Genomic DNA, 15,354 nt, shown 5'->3' with positions numbered 1-15,354 from the left:
TTGAAACTAATTGTGAATCATTCAAAACTCTAATTGCATTCAAAATGTTTATCAGATACCGCAATGTAATGAAAATTCTTGCTAGCCTAAACCTCGCTTTACAGGTAAGGCACAAAATAGCTCCTAAGTCCTAAGCCAGTTTTCTCAATTATGACTACAGAGTAATTAAATAAATACTCTCGAAGCATGCATAAAAAATAACGGTAAGTATCTAAGAGAACAATGATCAGGCACGTCACTGTTTGAAGACTGTCACTCTTCTGTTAAGTATAACTAGACTCTGATTATGACCTTCACTGCGAATAATAAGACAATAAACACATGAAACACGCTTTTTATCTCACCAACACGTAACGTGTTATATCTGAGTTAATATTTTCTATTTGCGGTGTCGGAAAACTATTCGCAAAACCAAAGATAGATATAACTCCGTAAGTTACTCTATTGCAAATCTAATTAGATTAGCGGATCTGGTGGAACTAGACTCATTATGATAATGCTTGTATCTATTCACTGATAACGGTACGTAGGTAACCTGGCGATTGGATTTGCATGAATAATAATTAATAATAATAACCAATATGTTATGTAGCTATGACCTTTGATAAATCATTAACGCTATCAAATATTTGTTATATTTATAACTCCAAATCTTCTGCTCATCGCTTCTTAGAATTAGTTAAAAAAAGATTGGCGTATTTTATGATGAATTTGTACGTAGGTATGGACGTATGTATTTCCGCTATCCTAACACTAACAGATACCTCGGCTATAACCGCGAAGATAGAAGTTCGCAAATTGCGGGCATTTTTCTGTCACTCTAATTACGCCTTCATTGGAGTAAGAATAAGAATAATAATTGTTTATTGCCACATTATCAAGTACAAAAGAAAATGAAATAAAAGTACAAAAGAAAATAAAAATACATAAAACAAGAATAAGAAAAAACAATTATTAATTTATAAGTAAGTACAATCAATTGGGCAAAGGGTTTCCAGTCTCAGCGTGTGCCGGGCCGAGATGCCCGGCGCTGGTTTTCAGACCGGTCCCAGACTACGACGGCCGGAGGGTAGCATAATTATTAACTATATCAATTACAATGATACATCTGTGCTCGTAATTAAGTACAATTGACGCTATGGTCATTAAAATAGGAACAATTGAAGATAATAATAACAAGTTAAATTACAAAATGGAAACTTATAACATAAGGAAACAACATGACATTTTAATAAAAATAATAACTAGACATTAGGAATGCTCTCGGTTATGTGAGTGCCTGTGTGTGTGTGTGTGTGTGTGTGTGTGTGTGTGTGTGTGTGTGTGTGTGTGTGTGTGTGTGTGTGTGTGTGTGTGTGTGTGTGTGTGTGTGTGTGTGTGTGTGTGTGTGTGTGTGTGTGTGTGTGTGTGTGTGTATGTTTGTGTGATCTGTTTGCATGAATCCACCGTTGTTAGGAGGGAGAGGAGAGGAGGAGAGTAAAGGAGAAAGATCCCCGCAATTTGCGAATTTCGGTTTCATCTGTAACAACACATGTATACCATGGTTTGCAAAAAACATTTATGATTTATAAGAGCGATCCGATGGTCGCGGGTTCAAACTCCAGCCCGTACTATTGAGTTTTTCAGAAATTATGTACCTAAGTTATGTACGAAATATTATTTGATATTTACCAGTTGCTTTTCGGTGAAGGAAAACATCGTGAGGAAACCGGACTAATCCCAATAAGACCTAGTTTCCCCTCTGGGTTGGAAGGTCAGATGGCAGTCGCTTTCGTAAAAACTAGTGCCTACGTCAATTCTTGGGATTAGTTATCAAGCGGACCCCAGGCTCCCATAAGTCGTGTCAAAATGCCGGGACAACGCGAGGAAGGAGGAAGAACGCCTACGCGAAAATGCTAACCACAGAACCTTTTCGTTTACTGCACTTTATCAAGTTAACAGTAACTCCATTATACCGGCTCATTCTCGTAATATCTGCAAGTTGCACAACTTGTAAGAAACTTGTACAGAAATAGTAGCCTCGTGCCGGGTCACCCTTGGATCGGTTCTTACATGTCTAAAAAGCACCTTGCAGGTGGGTGTCGTACAAGCAAGCAGGCATGCGTAAGAAATATAATTGAACGAAATGTTGCCGAATTTATCAATTACTAGCGATTCGCCCCGGCTTAGAACTAATTTACACAAAACCTTTACAAATGATACATATAAACCTTCCTCTTGAATCACTATCTATTAAAAAACCGCATCTAAATCCGTTGCGTAGTTTTAAAGATCTAAGCATACATAGGGACAGACGGACGGACAGCGGAAAGCGACTTTGTTTTATACTATGTAGTGATAATAAATCATGTAATAATACATATGGAGTAATATATGGGGATTTTCTATGAAAAGGGACCTTATTGCCGATGGCGCTTACGCCGCACAGCGTCGCGCGGCATTGTGTTTATATCGGAGCTTCGTTTATAATGGCGTAAGCGCCATCGGCAATAAGGTCCCTTTTTATAGAAAATACCACATATAATAGAATAGAATAAGATCAATCAATCAATAATAGATGGAGACAGAAGGCCATGGGAACACTGTGATAAAACAACGCAAACTAATTGTGTTTGGGGTTGTTAGAATTGTCTCGATGAGTATTAATTGCCAGTCGAAAAAAATGTACAGTCAGCGATAAAATAAATAAATAAAAATAATTTATTTCGGACCACAGAAATTCATAACAGGTTAGTCGAACAACATGCAGGAACTTAAAATGATAACTATTTTAAATACAATTACTACTAGATATCTACTAAATTTCATAAGAAGCTAATGAACGATAAGGTTCGACCAGTCAGTGCTGCATGTAGCGACTATCGAGCCTACCCGCTATCACACTCAGGATACTGTTGCTACTGTCAAGCACTCTGCGACGCGTCGCGGCGGCGCGCTTTCTTACTGTAGCAAAGAAACCATCTACCTGCGCTAAAATAAAACCTTATAGCAATTTTTTTTTGTCAAAAACTTAATGATCTAATTTTGTCATCGACAGTGCGTCTCGTTAACTTACTGGTGTCGAGATGCGCGGTGATATCATAATGAGATCAAATATAAAGTTCAAACACCGCTAGTGACAATCGCGTCTTACACCTTAGCACCTTACACGTGTATCTCGTTACTACCGCAACCGCATGGATGTGACCATTCACCTGCGGCCGTTTGATGGATAGCCTTATGCAACTGATGATATTATACGCGTCACTGTTTAACGCCGCGCGATTGAAAGAGACGGACAACATTAATTAGATCTTACGCTTGTTAAGACAATGAGATGTATTGTACGACTATAGTACTCATAACTATTAGTTAAAGAGTAAGTCATAATTATCTATAGGTACTTGTACTATTTGGTACTCTTTTATACACTGATTGAAATATTGAAACTAGGTACAAAGTGCGGCCAATCTAAGTGCTATTTATAACGCAAACAGATTGTATATGAGGTTCGAGGAATTGTATTAGCCTCTGCACCCCCGCGCATAACGAACACCCTCAGCTCGAAAATGCTTGGGGAAGTTGTGGTCACGTTATACCCACTGGTTATCTCATCTCCAATTTTAATATAGGACTATAGGTGTTATTGTATTAACCATAAAGACTACGAGGACATAGCTGTGTTTACACAGGTCCTTGGCTGTAGTATTTATAATGTTGCTATGCAATTTCATGTCAGGTGATGGCACTGTACAGTGTACTGTATAACTCACATGCTCGGCTCTATACATTGTTGACTGCTGAGGTACGACTAATCCAGCTATCAAATACCGCAATTAGTGCGGTTCCTTAGCACGATTCAGTATGGATGTAATGGTCCCATACGGCAGAAAGCACGAAACTTGGCATGCATATAGCTTTTAGGTTTACGAGTATAAGAATAAATAAAAGTAGAAACACGCCGAGTAGATATTGTTTCCCTCCCTCCCCCCACTTTTATATCTCCATTTTTAGTTCTTATAAAGTGTCATGAAAACTGTGAAAGCTATAATAAAAATGTATAAGAGGCTAAGAAGAGATGCCGCAATAAATGTAACGAAAGCCGAATTGTTTGTTGCCGACTTGTGAATATACGGTGACGGCACGGAATCGCAGTGACGTGCCGCAAAATCACGTTTTTGCGCGTGCCCTCACAGTGAAGTGTTGATGTTTACGGTACGTGAGGCACGTCCCTGCGATTCCGCACCGTCAGGGTATTTTAAGCACCGGTGTGAAGGGGATGCGATAAAATCGTGACGCTTACGGCACGGCACTCTTGTAAGCCACAAATTGGCCAACATGACCATCAAGCCATGATGGCCAACAGTAAGTTGGCAACAACAGACCGGGCTGTCGTTACAGCCCGCGACTGATGCAGCCAAAGGGCCCCGCCCTCATATGGCCTCCTCACACCCCCTTTAGGGGTGTGTCAGAAGACAACGCTGAAGACACTGCGAATCCGTACCGTCACCGTTTTTGGGCAGCGGTTTGGCCGAACCTTAACTATGAATTGACTAACAATTAAATATTATAAATTTAAAAGTGGAAAAATTACTGCTTTGGGTGAGACTTGAACTCAACGCCGTGAGTTCAAGTCTCACCCACGGCAGTAATTTTTCCACTTTAAAATTTATTCTAAGCTTAATAGCATCGATCGCAGACGTTTCTGCTTGTTAAAAATTGAATTAAATATTATACATGCGAAAGTAACTCGTTCGGTCTGTCTGTCTGTTACCTCTTCAGTTCACGCTTCAATCACTGAATCGATTAAGATAAAATATGGTATGAATTCCCGAAGTCACAGGATATATATAATATAATAGTTTTTTTTAATCATCACTCCACTCGGACGAAGTCACAGTTGAAGCTAGTGTATTATATTCATGTAGAAAAAAAGAGTAACTCTATTCAAATAACTATGAAACACCTTATTATGTTCATGACAATGCAATATTGAATAAATGACTAACTATCAATAAAATCTGCAATTTATCTGGTTGCTTAGGTAACTGCATTAAATTAAGTGCAGTTTTATATTTTATTAATTAGTTGTTTATATAATTAGTGCAGAATGATAAGTAAGTAGTTTTATCTGTTGAAGATAGCTACCGAATGGTTTATTCCGTGGTTTATGCACTTAATGCTTCTTGATTAATTGTTAACCCCCCACGCAAAAAGAGGGGTGTTATATGTTTGACGCCAATGTATGTGTGTCTGTCTGTGGCATCGTAGCTCTCCAACGGATGGACCGATTTTGATGCTGTTTTTACGTGAAAGCGAGTTTCCTTGTTGTGTTTCTTAGCTATGTTTGATAGAAATCGATCTAGCAGTTTGAGGAGTATCAGCTCTTTTCTAAATTGATGTAAGACATTTTTCGCATATAATAGATATTTTTTAGATATAGGGTTTAAAAAAAATACTCCGGGGCTATAACCGCGAAAATCGAAGTTCGCAAATTGCGGGCATCTTTCCCTGTTACTCTAATTACGCCTTCATTGGAGTAAAAGAGAAAGATCCCCGCAATTTGCGTATTTCGGTTTTCGCGGTAGGCCCGCGGCACTCTTATTTGTAGATTAATTGACTGCCAGTGAAATCGAAATCAACTTCATAACAAGTGCGGCGCGCGGGGCCCCGGCGCAGTGTTCATAAAGATCCTATAACAGCAGTGTTCTTAGGAATATTCATACAATATTAATATTATGCAACTGTTGTTTTTTTAAATTCTGACTTCTAGGCAAAGATCTACAAACAATTATTTACTTTTATTTTATTTAACTTAGACAAAATATTGTGTGCAACGGTACATAATTAGGTCTTAAAGTTCTCGGGCCTGTCTTTACTAAACTCTACTTCGTTTCGTTTTGTAACTTCGGCCCTGAATTTTAATAATTTTATGTTTATAATTATGTACCTGTTGCACAAAATACTATAATTTAATAGTTATGAGTAATAGCCATTATCTTACTATCTGAGCAAAATTATCTATCAATAGTATATTGTCAAGGAAATGCATAATATTATTATGTATAGTCAGCACCAATAGTAACTGAGATGCGTGAAATAATATGAACAATTGAACAACCAGTCTAGTTCAGATACTGGTGGAATGTTTATAGATTTCAAATACCCGAAAATCTTGAATATTTTAAGTCCTAATTGTAATTAAATTATAATTGTACGTATTTGTATTAACTGTAAATTAGTTTGACGACCAGTCTTTATTTTATTTTATGTGATAGTCAGCAATCGAACAGACGAGCCGCCTGATGGGAAGCAGTCATCGTCGCCAATGGACATAAGCAACATCAGAGGAGCCACTTAAGCATTGCCGACCCTTGCCTGGCTTACTCGGTAGTGACTCTGCCTAAGAAGCCGGTGGTCCTGGGTTCGAATCCCAGTAATGGTATTTATTATATGTGATGTACACAGATATTTGTTCCAGAGTCATGGATGTCTTCTATTATGTACTTAATGGTGTACTTAATGCTATTTAAATTATTCAACTTATTTTATTTTATTATTAAGTACTACTTCTTTTGGCACTTTAACTTTTAAATTGTAACTTGATATGGGTGTACGAATGTACTTTTTGCCTGAAATAAAACTTTATTTATTTTATTTTATTTTATTTTTATGTATTTGTATATTTATAACGTTGTGTGAGTACCCACAACACAAGCCTTCTTGAGCTTACAGTGGGGCTTAGTCAAATTGTGTAAGGATGTTCTATATTTTCTTTAATTATGCCTTTCTGAGAAGTCGTAGATCGTAATAATAACCGAGTCCAGAGTGTCCAGACACTGTCTAGACATGCAGTGTTGCTCATCGCATCATCCTACAAAATGTGTTACGTAGCCCCTTAGACATTACGTGTAATAGTGCTCCCGTATTAGTCGATATAAAATGTTATATAACATCGTGTGACAGGGACAACATGATATAGTATTGATAGCGTTTTACTATGTTGTCCCTGTCACGCAATGTTATATAACATTTTATAACAGCCAACGCTACTCTGAAGTGGCAGGCGTCCATAAACTACGGTGATTGATTACCATCAGGCGGGCCGTATGCTTGTTTGCCACCGACGTAGTATAAAAAGCCAATGTGGGAGCACCATAACGATTTTATATAGGTATACCTACATTACAGTATATTTAGATTTTTCTTATACCTATGTAGGGCCAATCTGTCAAATTAAATCACTTTTCATTTTGTATAAGTGGCCGCTCAGACGCATAGTTTCCGAGATATATTCGAAAAACCGAAAAATGAAATCTTCAAAACCCCCTCTCCTCCCCGGCAACAGCGTTACGGCCGAGGACTTTTGATGTTCACTTCCTATTAGTCCAAACAAAAGTCAAAAATTGTGTTCCAAGCATTTCTCTCTCTTTTTTTGAGCATTCATTTCCTGGCCTATACGAGTAGATAGATGGCAAGATATTTAAAACATATTTCTTCGTTACCGATTTACAGCAATTATCTCATGCCAGCGACCTAACCGGAAGGTGCAACATTTCACGGCTTACACGTGTCCCCCAAACTGAACCATCACTCATTCTGACTCACAAAAGTGTCCGTCTCAAATTTCTTATAACCCTTATCATGTACGGCCACATACCGACTAGTCCGGATGATAACACGTGCAACACATTAACCTTGTAGTAAAAGCGTTGTTTTTGCAAACTCGGAGTTGGACCCGAAGGTCGGCGGGTCGCGACTCGTTTTATTGACGTCTGAGCCCTTGCTGGTGTTCCTTTTGCTCGTGTGCGCACGAGTCGGTCACTCGGCTACGTAAAGCTTATTTACGAAATCACATAATCCAGCGATGATCAGTTTAGAGGGTTACTGTCATAAGACAAGGGATTGGATTGCACCGCTAGTTCTATCAGTGATCCGATTCTAAAGGAGGAGTGATCTGATTGTAATAACAGGTTATGAATGTGATCTGGATTTGTTATGAATAATGATCTGTCAGTTTCAAAAGTGACATTTCTTCAACCAGAAACGTAACTTCTGAGGCCGCTTGTAAACGTCCGATGTTTTGACCTGATTTTTTTTCACCGTTTTCATTGTGGCTACCGACAGCTACATCCAAGAAAACTCTGTTGACGAATTTTTTGACGGCGTGCACTGTTGAACTGGTTCACAATCCCAAGCTATAGTAATATAAAATAAGAATTTAACTAACCATAATTATGTGATATGATATACTACTTACATGAACTTACTGTAATCATTTAAACCTATAAAAATTCTAAATAATAATTGTACCTACCCGACATAATTATCCTATACCTAATATTATATACATACTGATGTGTTTTGCTATGTAACTTAGATATAAATAGTTGTAAATATGAAATACTGTATTTGACATGTAAAACTATGTTTTATAAAGGAATAAATGAATGAATTAATGAAAACAAGGCATCGTCGCCTAACAAGGACAATTGTGCGATGGAAATGACAAACGTATCGATATAAAATACAATACAATACAATACAATCATTTATTAATAAAATTAAAATTTTACACGTCATAGTAATCCAGATCAAATTAATAACCTGTACCCTGTACCTATTACAATCCAAATACGGCTCTTGGTCAATTACTATTTCAGTATCAACATTGTTATGGCACTATTTAGAGAATTATTATTATTTTTTGTATGAAATCACAATGTTTGGTCAGAACCCAGTTCTGATGATCGAATAGGTTACTAATTTTAATGCTTTTAGTTGTTGTGTTTTTTCCCTTATTACATACATATAGGTACATACATGTAATCACGCCTATTTCCCGGAGGGGTAGGCAGAGATCACGGTTTTTTTTATACCACGTCGGTGGCAATCAAGCATACGGCCCGCCTGATGGTAAGCAGTTACCGTAGCCTATGGACGCCTGCAACACCGGAGATATTACACGCGTGTTGCCGACCCTTTAAAAACCTGTACACTCCTTTTTTGAAGAACCCCATACTGTAGCCCCTCGGGAAAACCTCGGCAGGGAGCTCATTCCACAGCCGAAGAGTACGCGGGAGGAAATTCCTCTTAAACCGCACAGTACGCGACCATTTAGGTGCTTGGGTGTGAGGATGAACACCCTGCCGATGGCGAGCGGTGCGGTGATAGAAAACGGCCGTTGGCATCATGTCAAACAGTTCTGAGCACAGCCCATTGTACAAGCGGTAGAACACGCATAAGGAGGCGAAGTCTCTCCTTAGACTTAAAGGTTCAATACCGCTTGTGAGTTTGGGATCGTCGACGATTCGTACAGCGCGCCTTTGGACTGAGTCGAAGGGTCCAAGCTGGCATCCAGGTGCTCCTGCCCAAAGGTGACAGCAGTACTCCATATGGGTATTTCCACTTGCTACGATCCTCGCATACCTCTTTCGCTTCCTTCACTTTCATAACATTCCTTCATACACGCTCGCCGGTTTAGGGTGCTCTTGACCTGGCCTTTCTTCAGGATTTCCCCGATCTGATCAGAGAAAGAAACCCCTTATTGATGTAAACAAATAAGAAATGTACTTCCTGTTGTTTGGACGACTCTCTGGGATTTTACACTTGCCTTAGTATAGGTACTTAGGAATATAGATAGGGGTCTACCTAAACCAAAGATAGATATAACTCCGTAATAGATGGATACAGTCTAAGGAAAAAACGTGCCTCGAAAATCAAGAAAATTTGATTCTCGTTCAGAGGGCGCTACTAGTTTTGGCCTACAGTCGTATAGATGGCGTTGACGGTTTCGTTTGTTATTTAACAATTTTAACGCATATCAGTGAAAGAACATGGGTCAAAATCATAAAAATAATTAATGCAAATAAAAAAAATCATTTATCTATATTTAAATACATTTTATCGTATTTTTATAAATCTTCATTTTTAGTTTTAAAGTGTGTCGACAGATGGCAGTGAATTTACTGGGGTTACAAAATTTACTATGACAGTACCGCTCTAGTATGAGTTACTCTATGACCTAAACAGAGTCACAGGTTGATTCAGAAGCCGTGAGTACGATCAACACTGCGCATTTCGGAAATTACGAGCAAATGTTTCGTATCAGTATTAGTGAGATTAACGTTAATTTTTTAGTCGTGTTAAAAAAAAAGTTATTAATTTATTTACGACATGCATGTGGTCGCCCTAAAATTAGAATATGTACTAAACTACCGATATTTTGTGTCAAATTGAGTCAGTCTGTCATCAGTCTGGTTACTTTTGAAATCTCGTATCTTACTCAAGAGTGTCAGTTTATTTTCTTCATAATCAAAATGCTGTCATTAAGGTTAAAGAGGTTTTATGTTTATTAATTAGGTGTTGTAGGGTAACCGCGATTGTAGAGAATTAAATTTGTCCTCACCAAATAGTAAAAAAAACCGGCCAAGTGCGAGTCGGACTCGCGCACCGAGAGTTCCGTACTTTTTGGTATTTGTTCTTATAGCGACAACAGAAATACATCATCTGTGAAAATTTCAACTGTCTAGCTATCACGGATCATGAGATACAGCCTGGTGACAGACAGACGGACAGCGGAGTCTTAGTAATAGGTCCCGTTTTTACGCTTTGGGTACGGAACCCTAAAAATCAGAAAAAGTGTGCTATGTTTCAACTAAATACGACGGTGATCGATCAATCAACAGTTTCTGAGTGTGCAGGATTAGTCCTGTTCACGTCTCATGAATCATCCTGTATACGTATTATTTTGCATATTGTACTCCACTAGTTTTAAAAAGAGCACTACACTCCATGAGTACCTACGACCACAATGTGATAATAGTAATAGACGCAACACACACCAACATGCAAAAATTAACATAGGCATAGATAGAAATAGTTTATATCTATCGGTGATTATAAATATATAATCACCACCAGGTATGTCCGATCGATCATGCTCAAGATAGACAAATAATCTATCATAGTTTTTCAGATACATTTGCATATATTTTTTAATAATTTCTCAAAAACGGCTCCAGCGATTTCGATGAAATTTATAATATAGGGGCGTATGAAAACGACAACTCGATTAAGCTAGGTTTCATTTTGAAAATAATTAGTTTGGCTGAGTTTTCACGGTAGTCCGGTGGGTACAAAATTTTAAAGTACTTAATGATGCGATTTAATTTTTAAACCGGAGGCTAACGAGGCAATAAAAATTGATCCATCTAGGTGTTGGTAAGATTCGATTTTGAGTGTTTTTTAAATAAGAATTACAGTATTTATAAGTTTCATAACATACATTAATTGATGTGTGTGAAGTCCCCAATCCGCTTAGCGCTAACGTGGTTGCCCACTTGGCCACGTGCACGTGATGATACAATCATTCAGTGAACAAATTCTATCATATTCATAGTAATGTGAAGATTCTATATAACCAAGCTAAAATATTGTACCTCGTCGGTCGGGTCATTAATTATATATAGCCCCCAATGTATTGTAAACCCTCATTGTAAACGAATTTTCATTTACACAAATTTACAACAGTAGGTTAAAAACTGTAATAGATGTCATATATTAAAGAAAAAGTGACGAAGCCCTCCAGTGGCCTTCCGGCCTTCACCACTAGAGGGCTTCGTCACTTTTACTTTAATATATGACATCTATTACAGTTTTTAATTTATATATAGTAGTGTGACTACTTAAAAAACACAAATCAAAATATTTAATAAAATAATTTGATTTGTTCCCAAACTTGTTCTTACAACAGTAGGGTTATGATTTTACCCAGTATCCATAGCATGTACTATCCCTTTGATCGCCTTAGCCCAACAACGTTATAGCAAAGATAGATATAACTCCGTAATAGATTTATACAGTCTAAGGAAAAAACGTGCTTCGAAAATCAAGAAAATTTGATTCTCGTTCAGAGGGCGCTACTAGTTTTGGCCTACAGTCGTATAGATGGCGTTGACGGTTTCGTTTGTTATTTAACAATATTAACGCATATCAGTGTAAGAACATGGGTCAAAATCATAAAAATAATTACTGCAAATAAAAAAAATCATTTATCTATATTTAAATACATTCTATCGTATTTTTATAAATCTTCATTTTTAGTTTTAAAGTGTGTCGACAGATGGCAGTGAATTTACTGGGGTTACAAAATTTACTATGACAGTACCGCTCTAGTATCAGTTACTCTATGGTTATAGACTGCACCAAACCAGAGGTCTAGTCTCGACCCAGACACATATATTATACTCTTGCATACAAATGCCCCGGCGAGGTCATTTTTTGCACCAATCCCACAAATTGCAGGCAATTCGGGAGTGCGTCGGTAAAAAATGGACCGTCTGCCGTCATCGAGTCATATTAGAGGACTTAGAGGGCACACGTGTAAGGCGATCTGGGGGGCTACCGCGAACACTGAAGTTCGAAAATTGCGGGCATCTTTCTCTGTCACTCTAATCACGACTTAACTGAAGTAAAAGGGAAAGATGCCCGCAACTTCGGTGTTCGCGGTAGGCCCTCTCTATTTCGGTCACACTAATGTTGCCGGAAGCCTTATCTTCATCGGAAACAACTTACTGAGAAGCCGTTACATGCAGGAGCGTGTTTAATTGTGGCATAATTATGCATAAGCGTCACAAAGTATGTAATTTCCAGATAGTTGTATTGTAAACATAAAACGTTTCAATCCATGCAACAAAGTAGTCTTGTCTTGATGACAACTTGACAACTCAGGTCAGTTTTACCAAAGATAGATATAACTCCGTAATAGATGGATACAGTCTAAGGAAAAAACGTGCCTCGAAAATCACGAAAATTTGATTCTCGATCAGATGGCGCCACTAGTTTTGGCCTACACTCGTATAGAGGGCGTTGACTGTTTCGTTTGTTATTTATAATTTTAACGCATACCAGTGAAAGAACATGGGTCAAAATCATATAAAAATAATTAATGCAAATAAAAAAATCAATTATCCATATTTAAATACATTTTATCGTATTTTTATAAATATTTATTTTTAGTTTTAAAGTGTGTCGATAGATGGCAGTGAATTTACTGGGGTTACAAAATTTAATATGACAGTACCGCTCTAGTATAAGTTACTCTATGGTTTTACGAATAACGAGTTTTTTTTTTGTTTTGAGCCGATTTTCTAGATTATTTGGACCGCGACTCAAAACTATAGAACTATCTAACTAGAATTGAAGAAGAAAAGCGCTAATTTTAAGCAATATTATTGTTTTAATTAACATTAGCGACCCGCCCCGAGTTTGCACGGGTCAACAATAGTTATTTGTGCAACAAGAGAGGAAAGTTGGTTTTTCTTGCGAGTGTTTATTTTGAGTCCCGAGAAAGCGAAAAATTCTATAATTGAATCACGAGCGAAGCGAGTGATTCTAAGGTAGAATCTTGAGCGTAGCGAGGGACTCAAATACACGAGATGTAAAATAACTTTGCTCTTGTGTTGCACACATAATTTTTCACCTCAGTAGTGAGAACATATTAAAGGTTAAAATGTATTTCGAATTACACAGAATAAACAAAAAAAAATGTAATATAATATGTAATATAATACCATACCATACCATACCATAAAAAAATGGAATAAAAGTATGAAGTGGCAGTTCATGGCCTTCACTAAATTAAAAAGCTACTTTGTTTCACTCCCTGGAGTGACGAAAGTAGGCTTCTTCGAGCTGCTGAGGTGAAAATTATTATTTTTTACAGCCGCGAATAAATTTAAAGATGTTTTGTGTTTGAAATACTTATACTAAACCGCATTGGGTAGCGTGGAAACTGGGAACTATAGCCCATATCAAAACCTTCGAGGGAAGGCCTGTTCTCAGCAGTGGGATGTACGACTAAGATATAGAGGTAACTAAATAGATAATGTACTTCCGTCTATTAAACCGGTTTCCGTATCTCATAAAATAAACATAAACCCTTCTAAAAACACAAATTAAGATAACATTAATAGTGGCACGTGTGGCAATTAAAGTAGTCGTAAAACCGTAATGACATGATCATACTACCATAGTTCACACATTACTGGCAATTCGTAAACTTTATCGCAATGAAATAAGGTTCAGAGTTACGAGCACTGCTAGTACATCTGTCCGTAGGTTGTGTTTGTAACAATTAAAGGTGCTCGGCAACAGTAGCTACGAGCGAAGTGCATAATATTACACTAATTATTATAAGAGCAAAGGTTGCGACTGGTGTTTTATGATATAAGAGGCAAACGCATGAGGCGATTCATCTGTGCTCAGCACCAGAGGGGTTGCAAATAAATGCGTTGTGGATGGGAGTATGCACTTTGCTTGAATTTTGATTGTATGAGTCATTTGACATAGTTAGTTGGAAGTTGACAGATGTTGATGTCGAAAAATATAAAAATTGGAACCCACGTACGACAATTACTATTTTTATACCATGTCGATCGCGATCATCGCATTTCATTTCCACATCATGTACTTCGTACCAGGGATCGGACAACCCTTTCCGCGATAAAACCCTTTCAATGGGCGACACTTAAACACGGCTAACACATTGAAAGACTTTCCCTTTTGAGCTGCAAGCCCATTCATACCCTTACCTTTGACTAACCCTTACCGAAAAGCTAACCAAAAATAAGGCTAGCTCTTAATAAGGGTTACCCTTATCTTTAAGCGCTTTTTATAAAGGTTTCCCTTTGCGTGAAAGAGACAGGATTAGTATATATCTACGGTAGTGTATGAAAAGGAAACAAAATACTTGCCTAGTCAAAGAACGCCGCCGTCGCCGCCGACCATCGCTCGGATTCGAAGTAATGTGTGCTTTATGAACAAGGTAGACGACTTAAATTAGCACGCTTATATGCTAAAAGGGAAGCCCTTTATAAGGCTAACCCTTATAAGCAATATGCAAGGTGTTGGTGAGCGGATGATAAGGGTTTTGTAAGGGTATTTGGGCTACCGATTACTCAAATGTGGTAGCTTTATATAAGGGTTTTTAAAACCAAAACAAAGGGTTTCGTCTGGCAAAGGGTATGGTGAGTTAAGCCTTATGCAATACCCTTATAAAACCCCGATAAGGGATAGCGGGCCGGTCCCTGCTTCGTACATATTTAGCCATACGTTTTGAGGTATTATAGAATAGGTACGTACGAGTATGTATGTATGTATATACTTTATTGTACATAAAAAATAACAACACGAAAAACATAGTCACAGAAAAAATTTAACACAACAAGGCGAACTTATCCCTGTATGGGATCTCTTCCAGTTAACCTTTGAACCGGTACGTTTCATGGATTAGCGCCATTGTCAACTGGACTAAGATAAAGATTTTTTTCGAGTAGCCATACTTACCGCATATTACAATGCGCTTATGAACCT

At 37.7% G+C, this 15,354-nt stretch overlaps 1 protein-coding gene across 1 annotated transcript in view; it reads left to right on the top strand.

The window, feature by feature from the left end:
- LOC134748228 (serine/threonine-protein kinase D1) overlaps window positions 1–15,354 on the top strand; it is a 96,525-nt gene that overhangs the window by 25,357 nt on the left and 55,814 nt on the right. The gene's annotated exons all lie outside the window — the stretch shown is intronic.

The sequence above is a fragment of the Cydia strobilella genome, chromosome 16, assembly GCF_947568885.1.
Source record: "Cydia strobilella chromosome 16, ilCydStro3.1, whole genome shotgun sequence".
Lineage (NCBI taxonomy): Eukaryota > Metazoa > Arthropoda > Insecta > Lepidoptera > Tortricidae > Cydia > Cydia strobilella.
Note: the sequence above shows the minus strand (reverse complement) of the source record. Positions and strands in the feature narration are given on the sequence as shown.